Here is a 9,010-nt window from a genome sequence, read left to right on the forward strand (position 1 = left end):
TTTTTTTAACTGACAATTTGATGATTGCAGGAGGGGATTTGGACACTAAATGCAGGATTGTCAAATTGAATTATAAGGATCTTGATGGATTTATAGTTATTTTTCAAAACCTGCTTTTAGATAATTAAGGTTTAATAATAGTGAAATTTGAATATGGACATCTTTATGTGAAACACTATTAATTTCTATCTTTTTTAGTATAAAAAATTATTTTACATAGTTACTCTTTAAAACACCTCACACCAAATTATCAATTCCATACCATATTTCATTTAAATACCATTTTTTTTATAAAATTTTAATTGTTTATTTTTTCTTCACATACAACAACTACCATCTACTCTCTTGCTGCATCATCAAGATACATAAAGAAATAATAAATAATTAAATGTAAAATAAATAGTGTTAATGTAAATATACATTATTACTGTAATATACTTGTAAATTACATAATTATACACTGAAAAATGTAAATGCTCTTATTATTAAAAGTAGAAAAATGAAAAATTGAGTGTAATTTTGTATTTTTATACTCAACGACATTTTCTCTTATAATTTTATTCTTATTTTGGAAAGAAATAAGAAATTGGTAGGCTCTAATGGAAAACTATATCCATCTTCATTTTTTTTCTCTCTCTTTACATCAAGGGAGTCAATCTCGTACCAGAGACTGTACCAATTTAATCAGTGGAACGATATATTTCAATACTGGTCAATTTCAGTGTACCATTTCGGGTTTACTGTTATTTTATGTGTGTGTGTGTGTAGTATAACAAATATAAAAGTTACCTCAATTCAGAACAAATTATTTATAATTTTAGACTTTAACATCAATTAAAAGAAGAAAAAAAACACAATATAAAAAATAGAAAGATTATTTGCTCATTGCATACTAAGAAAACATATAATACTAATAAATTAATGCAAATAAGTTATCATTTTATCTTTACAAAAATTCAGACATTAAAAAAAAAAAAAAAAGCTTTTTATTTTCTATACCAGTACGCCCAGTACCGGCCGGTATTGCCCGAAATCGGCAGATATGGCCGATACGGCCAGTATTTAAACCGGTACAAAATATTGACGTTTCAATACCAGTACGGTATCGACTACCTTGCTTTACACTCTAACCAATCTCTCTCTCTCTCTCTCTCTCTCTCTCTCTCTCTCTCTCTCTCTCTCTCTCTCTCTCTCTCTCTCTCTCTCTCTCTCTCTCTCTCGTTTAATTTACATTGAAATTTACTAAGCTAGAATTTATCCTTCTTTTCTTCTTCTTCTTTTTGTTGAGAAAATCCTTCTTTTCTTTTAATTAGTAATTACAATAAAATTAATCTCACAACTATTATTAGGTCAAGAAACCCCTCTACCTTAGTCTAATACTATGTTTAGGAGTTTATAAAAGCGAAATCAAGTGTGTCGATTATAAAAGAATGTAATGCAATTCGGTGTATTATTTATACTTTGTTAGAAGCTTTTAAAAGAATGAATGACAAATAAATCACTATATAATTTTACAAACACACTTTTTACCTTTATTTATCTTTTTTAGTATAAATAAAATAGATATTTAACCTCCATTTTATTAAAAGGATTAGGGTTGTTTCTACTTTTGTAATGAATACATAGGAAATAATATAAGAAAAAACAATTTGTAATGATTGTAATGAATACATAGAAGATAATATAAGAGCCAAGACTTTGTAATTTAATTAGCACCTCCTCATACACAAACTATTTGAAGTTTTAAGAAGAAAACGATTTGAGCTATAGAGTTAACAGTATAGTGTAACCATCTAATTAAAAAAAAATCAAAATTCTATTATAATCATTTTATTTTTTCACTAAATTCCAAAATGGAGAAATAATATAACATAAGCATGCACGCGCACTGATATATATATATATATATAGAATCTACTTTCCAAATATTATTTTTATTATATTATGTGTCCGTTTGGTAAAGATTATTTTTGCTAACTTGTTTTACTATTCAGATTATTTTTGCTACTATTTATAAATCTTACTACACTTTTTGATACTATTCGTAGATCCTACGATACTATTTTAGTTAACCTCTACATTTATCTATAATACATTTATCTACCTGTCATTCTAACGTAGTATTACTATTTAGTATTTACTATTTAGCTTGTGTGGGGGGAGTGGGGACTGTCCAGTAATTTCATAAGTAATTGAAAAATAAATAAAAAATAAAAAGGCTGTCTAAATCTAAAAGGCAAAGACTTTATGATAATTGCTGAATTTGTAAGGCGGCCATGTAACGAAAAGAAATGAAATCCACGCTTAAGCATCGTTTTAAAGTGAAAGATGCGATGCGATTGCGGACAACACAAGTCAATGCACTGAGTTTGTACACGTTTGAGGCTGTAACAAGCCCTGGGTCCACTTTAAAAGGGTCCCACATTGAGTCATCACTTCCTTGTACGAGTGGAGTAATTGTGTGGTGCTATTTGTTCTTCAACGTTAGCCATTTTATAGATGAAAAAATAAAAAATAAAAAATAAAAAAATATATATATAAAGAAAAAAGAAAAAAAAAAAAAAATATATATATATATATATATATATATAGTACTGTCTCAAATTTTAGTAAAATGTTTTCATGGTCCATAAAACATATGAAAAGATGGGGTTTAAACTTTTTGGACTTATTACGTGTTTTGCAAATTTATTGAGCTCACTTTTCGACTATTTTTAAAGAATAAAATTGAATTTTGATACTACATAAGGTCACAGAAGACCATATCTCTTTTTATTTTTTGGGTTAATGGAGTATGGAGGACCATACCTTATAACTTGGGAGATATGGCGTCCATGGAACAACAGACCATTGCTGCTGTTGTTGTTATTGTTTTTTTCTTTTTTTCAATATAATTATTTTATTTGTTAATTTTTGTTAAATATAGTAATACACCATAGACAATGGGGTTATCTGAAACGTTCACATTAAATTCTTAAAATTAACATTGTATTTGATATTTGTAATAAGTATCCTAACTTCAAAGTTTATATATTTGTAAAATATATTATTACGAAAAGTTTGGTGGTAGAGTCAAAAAAACATAAATACATAATAGTGCATATTGCTTTGTACTATTATGGGGTAGAGATGAATCATGCTATAGCACTACCCAAGTAATGTATCACGGATTTGAGGAATTTGTCTTTTCAACATTAACAAGAAGAGTTTCTATTAATCACCTATTTCAGTCTGATGACATTATACGAGTAACATAGTTTAATGATTGTCACTTATCGGACACTTAAGAATTAAATTATTATCAATAATGAATGACATGACTAATATGAAAAACCAAAATGAATAATATGAAACTTAAATGGCTAAAATAAAAACAATCTCAAACTTATAAAGATTAAAAAGTGTAATTTAGTCTAAAGTCTTAACCGCGAAATGGAGAGGGATTATATTTAGTTGTTTCAACCATTTCATGAAAAATTTTGAGCCTCTAATATTGTTTAAGAAAATACTTCTTCCTAGGGGAGAAAAAGTGGGGCTGTTGGTAGTTTGTAGTTCTAACATACGTTGACTGCTATTGATTATTCTTTTACAAATCCAATCTCATTGCACTTTTTTCTTCTTCCTTTTACTCTTGCATCGGTCTTATCATTTCTTGTTATGATGTCTTTGGTCAACTAAATGGTTAATCACATTGATTCGCATCACAAGCACAACCTTGTAATATGCATTCAAAATGGACCATCATCAGTCTCAACTCTCATGTCTTGTCCAATGCTCCAATGCATTAAACATAGCCCAAATCCAAACCTATTTAGCTAAGAGCACTTGGAGTACTAGAGCTAAATAGCTATATAGCTATTTTAGCTCCATCAAAACACAAAAATCAGTTATACAGCAGTGGAGTTAAAGGTATTTCTTTTAGCTTCATTGCTATAGTGCACATCTATAGATAGATGTGCACTGTAGCTGAGAGCTAAAAATAATAATAATATTTTATTCCTCCAGTCGGATTAAAATATTATTTTTTTCTTTCTTTTTTTTTTTTTTTCTTTTCTGCTCAGAACTCTCACAATCTCTCAACTCTCTCTCTCAACTTTCAGACCTCTCACGTCGCCGCCACCCTGGCCCACGCTGCCGACACACGCCGCCACAGACCCAGCTTCAACCACGGCCACCCCCACCACCACCATCACATCAGTCACAAATTCAACCATACCCACACTCATCAAACCCACCACCACCAATATCAATCACCACCTCCACCACCACGGCAACCCCCACCACCACCACCACCACCACATTAGTCAGAAACCCAACCACACCCACACTCATCAAACCCACCACTACCAGGAAAAAAAAAAAAGCAAACATCGGCAAAACCCACGGCCAAAACATCACCAAAATGGCAAAACCCACGGCCAAAATCCATCACTAAGAGAGTCACAACCCATGAACCATAACCCCCTGTTTCGTCTCACCCATTTCGGCCATTCCGGACAAAAAATGTATTTCGGTCCAAAATGGTTTCTTTTGCAATTTTTTCATTTGAACCAAAAAAAAAAACCATGAACCAGAGGTTGATAGAGGCGTGGTGGTGAACCTAGTGGCGTTGCTTTAGTTGGGCTGAGCGGAATTGAAGCTTGGTTAGACAGATCGTCATTTTATGGAAGAAATAAAGAAAGAATAGTTGAATACATGGAGAAGGAGATGAGGAGAAAAAGTAACAAAAAGATAAAACAATAAAAAATAAGAAATGGTTGAAAGTTAAAAGGTGTGTCTGAGGGTGGAGGAGATAAAAGGAGTACGTGTGTGGAAGATGTACGTTTTTAGACCCCTGTAAACTAGATTGTTTAACCTAATTAATTAACCAAGTGATTAACTTAGGTTTATTATTCAGATCTAGGTTAAAACAATAACAATCATATCATACAAAGCAGCGAAAATATAAAGAACACAATGATATGATGACCAAGGAAAACCAAACCGGTAAAAAACATGGGAAGGATTTAACCTAGCTATCCTCAAGGTAAAACTGAATCTACTATGAAAGAATTGAAGTTTACACAATAGCAACTTAGACCACTAACATCCTATTACTACCTCGAGTAGAAAACTTACTACCACGACCACGTGACAGCTCCGAGTCCACGGACTACTTCCTTCTTGGATTCCCAGCAAGCACAAGCACTCCCGCTTGTATATCCTTAAGTTCTTAATTCAGCAACTGAATGATCATCAAGTTCTTGACATAATCTCAATCCTTCATAACCCTAAGTATATGTGAAGGCAAACACCTCTAGATCTCACAAGAGATTCACACATACAGCATATACAAAAACAAGCCTTTAGAGAGCTTTGGGTACAAAACCCTAGATACAAATAGAGGCACACACTTCTCTCTCTCAAAAGTCTTAAAAACGTGCTAAGAGTTTCCTTTATATAGTAGGAGAAGTACATCTGAAACCCTAATCCTTAATGGGCTTGGGCTGAGTTGGAAAAATTTGCAGAAAAACAATCTGCACGACTTTCGATCGATCGAGAAGGTCGAGTCTAATTCACGATCGATCGAGCTAGGCAGAATTGCACAGTAAATTCTATAACAACTCGATTCCAACTTTACATAAAAAAAACACATACTTTGAACAGTTTCAACAAGATTAAAATGTTTTGATCATGGTTTGCCAACATTACAAATTAGTGTTCTAATACATTTAAACCTAAAGGTCTTAGAACCTAACAAACTCCCCCTTTGGCAATCCGTGACAAAACACAAACATAACAAAATGCTCAAAATTTACATATAAACAGCCCATTACAAAAACATAGCCCATTACAAAAACATTGCCCAACATAACAAATTCAACCTAACTATTATCTATCAGTTGCAAGTGTAGACAGCAGCACGACTGAATTAACCTGTATATTCCTGAAACACTCAACAAACACATAAACGCATGTGTGGAAAATACAAGTAAACCAACATGAAACACAATAAAAAAACAAAAGTAAACTAACTCTCCCCCCTAAGTTAGATACATCAAAAAGTTTTTATATTCTCCCCATTTCAAAAATAATTTCAACTCCCCCTAAGCAAAACAAACAGAATTCCCACATTTCATCTATTTCTCCCCCTTTTTGTCACGTATTGACAAAATACAACTCAAACCAAGAGTAAACAAAATACATGCACAACAAAGGATAGAGAATTAAGGGAACATAAAACAATTCAACTCTATAGAAAATAGAGACAACTCTCCCTATGAAGAACAAAGGTTAAAAACAAGTGTGTCCCCCTATAAAAATAGGAAAAACAAAACAAGTTTTGGGAAAAAAAAATTTGGGGAAAAATAGGAGGTGGGAGAGAATTAAAAACACACAAACCTAACTTTAAAAAAAAATAAAGTTGAGGGTACACATGAAGAAAAATATTCTCTCTTTCAATAAATGCAAACTTGACACTATGTGACCCATAAACAGTTGCATGAGTAGAGAAAATATTTGCATATTGATTATCTATCATATCTCAAAAAAATATATTCTCAATTTTCAGCATTTTCCACATCAAGAAAAATAGCATATACTAAAATGTACAAAGGACTCAAAAAATTAATCAATCAATTTTTAGATCAAGTTGAGTACCCAATTTAGCAAAGTGTATGCATGTTATGTGTGAATCCTAAACACAAATGATGCAAAACTGCAAGATGGATACAAAAAAAAAAAAATGCATGTGAATCCTAAACACAAATGATGCATGAAAAAAAACAATTTGGTCAAAAATTTAAAAACTGAAATTTTTTTAGTTTCAATCGGTCGAGCATTGATCGAATACCGATCAAGTCAGGCAGAAGCTAACCAAAAATTTAATGCATTTTCGATCGGTCGAGAAACAGCTTCAATCGATCGAAAATCTGGAAAACTTAAATTTTTGAAAAACAAAGCAATTTTATGCAGAAACTCCTCAAAACACAATATTTCATGAATGAAATGCATGAGTATGAGATTAAAAGTTTTTCAAAAACACATAAATTCAACCTAGATCTTTAAAAACAAAGATTTTCAAACTCTTAACCATATTTTGCATCAAACACCATAGAAAACATAATCTTGGATGGCCACAATAAGATCACACACAATAACATGTACCAAGTTAAGCAAAGAGTAACTTGTGAAGTGTGCACAACTAGAAAAATCTTGAGATACATGTGAGGTAATAAGTAGATAGTAATCAATCACAATTTCTACAAAATTCATCACATACATTTAAAAGAGACTATCCTTCAAAGAGTTACATCATATAACTCTCACATCTCCTAGAATAAAAACTTGCAATCATGTAAGTTTCTTGAGTTGCCTCATAATATACACACCAATTTTATTTGATTTGAAACTTATTAAAATAGCCAAGATAATGTACACACCAATTTTATTTGATTGAATTCATTATAGTCCAATAATGTACATACCAATTTTAGCATTTAAACCGAGGCTACACCTTATGTTCTTTTTGTGTATGTGCTACACTTTCTCGAGTACAAAATCTTACGATTTGCACTAAGGTGTTCATGATTGGCTAGTAAACAGTGGTGAGATGGTTATTTATGCATTTCTCATTAAGATCAAGGCCGACAATCAAAGGCATGTGAATTCAAGATCAAGATCATATGATCAAAAACTATAAACATCTTCCCACATAACATGCACTACAAAATTCAAACTAGTAAAATGCAAAAAATAAGTTCATCCAAGCTAAACAAGGTACATAAACATGTTATGTAAAAATAATATGGCCAACCTTGATTACAAATCCATGATATCTAATACAAAACACAAAAATCTTTTTGGTTAAAAAAAATTTATGACCAAAAACAAAAAGTAGACTTTATGCTAAATGAACAATGCAAAGCTATGCATAATAGTGCTTAACTAAGCTATAGAGGGTACACGAACAAGAAATATCAATTTCATAATTAACCCATGAGTACATGTACAAACTAGTACATACTCACACAAAATCAAAAATAGCTTAGCATTTATATAACACATACTATTCAAGTTTCTCCACAATGTCAAGCATATTCTAAATCAAGAGAGAGATATTATAACTCATGTAATCCTCAAAACAAATAAAACAAGACACAAAATAAAATATTTTTGTCTTTTTGAAATTTTTCAATGTTTTTGGATTTTTGAATAATCAAAACAACCTAAGAAAATAAAACAACCAAAAACTAAAAGAAAACATGTCCATAATTAATTGAAAGAATTAAATCAAGGACGAGTAAACAACACTCACCTTAGAGAATCTTTTCTCACCCATATAGCACGAGTCTTCGGCTTTGTAGGTAAAAATCCATGTGAAGCAGAGTGTATTTGAGGGATTACACCAATCTTCTAAGAAAGACTGAAATCCTGCAATTTCCTTTCACAAGTCAACAAGCACAATTTTTTTAAAAGCATATGAAACAATTTATTTGGACTTATAGCAGAAGAAATATCATCACATATCCTAGATTGAAATACAGAATGTTTAAATTTCAATTTATGACGCTTAGGACGAATGTGATCGGAGACACCACAAAAGTGACAAACATAAACAAATTTAGGAACATCAGTATTCCTAACAGCAAATCTAATCTTAGATTTTGGTTTTTGCGTCAACAAAGAACAATTTGGTCTAATATGACCAACAACACCACAAAGGTGACAAGTAGGCACAAAAACAGATTTGTTATGCTCTCTAACAGTAGGTTTAGACATAAGTTTAGAAACTTCAGCGTCTACATCAGAACTTTTACCTTTGTCTAATCTAGCAAAATAAGTCCTTTCTTTATAATTCCTCTTGAAAAGAAGGATATAAACTTTCTTAGTTTTAGGTTTAAGAGAAGCAGAAACACTTCTGTTATCAACAGCAAGTCAAATTTTCAATTCTAGCCTTAGATTCAACTAACTCTTGTTCCAAGCTTTTCATCTTCTCATCTTGAGAGGAAATTTGATTTCTCAAAAATTC

The sequence above is a fragment of the Castanea sativa genome, chromosome 4 (genome assembly GCF_040712315.1).
Source record: "Castanea sativa cultivar Marrone di Chiusa Pesio chromosome 4, ASM4071231v1".
Classification (NCBI taxonomy): Eukaryota; Viridiplantae; Streptophyta; class Magnoliopsida; order Fagales; family Fagaceae; genus Castanea; species Castanea sativa.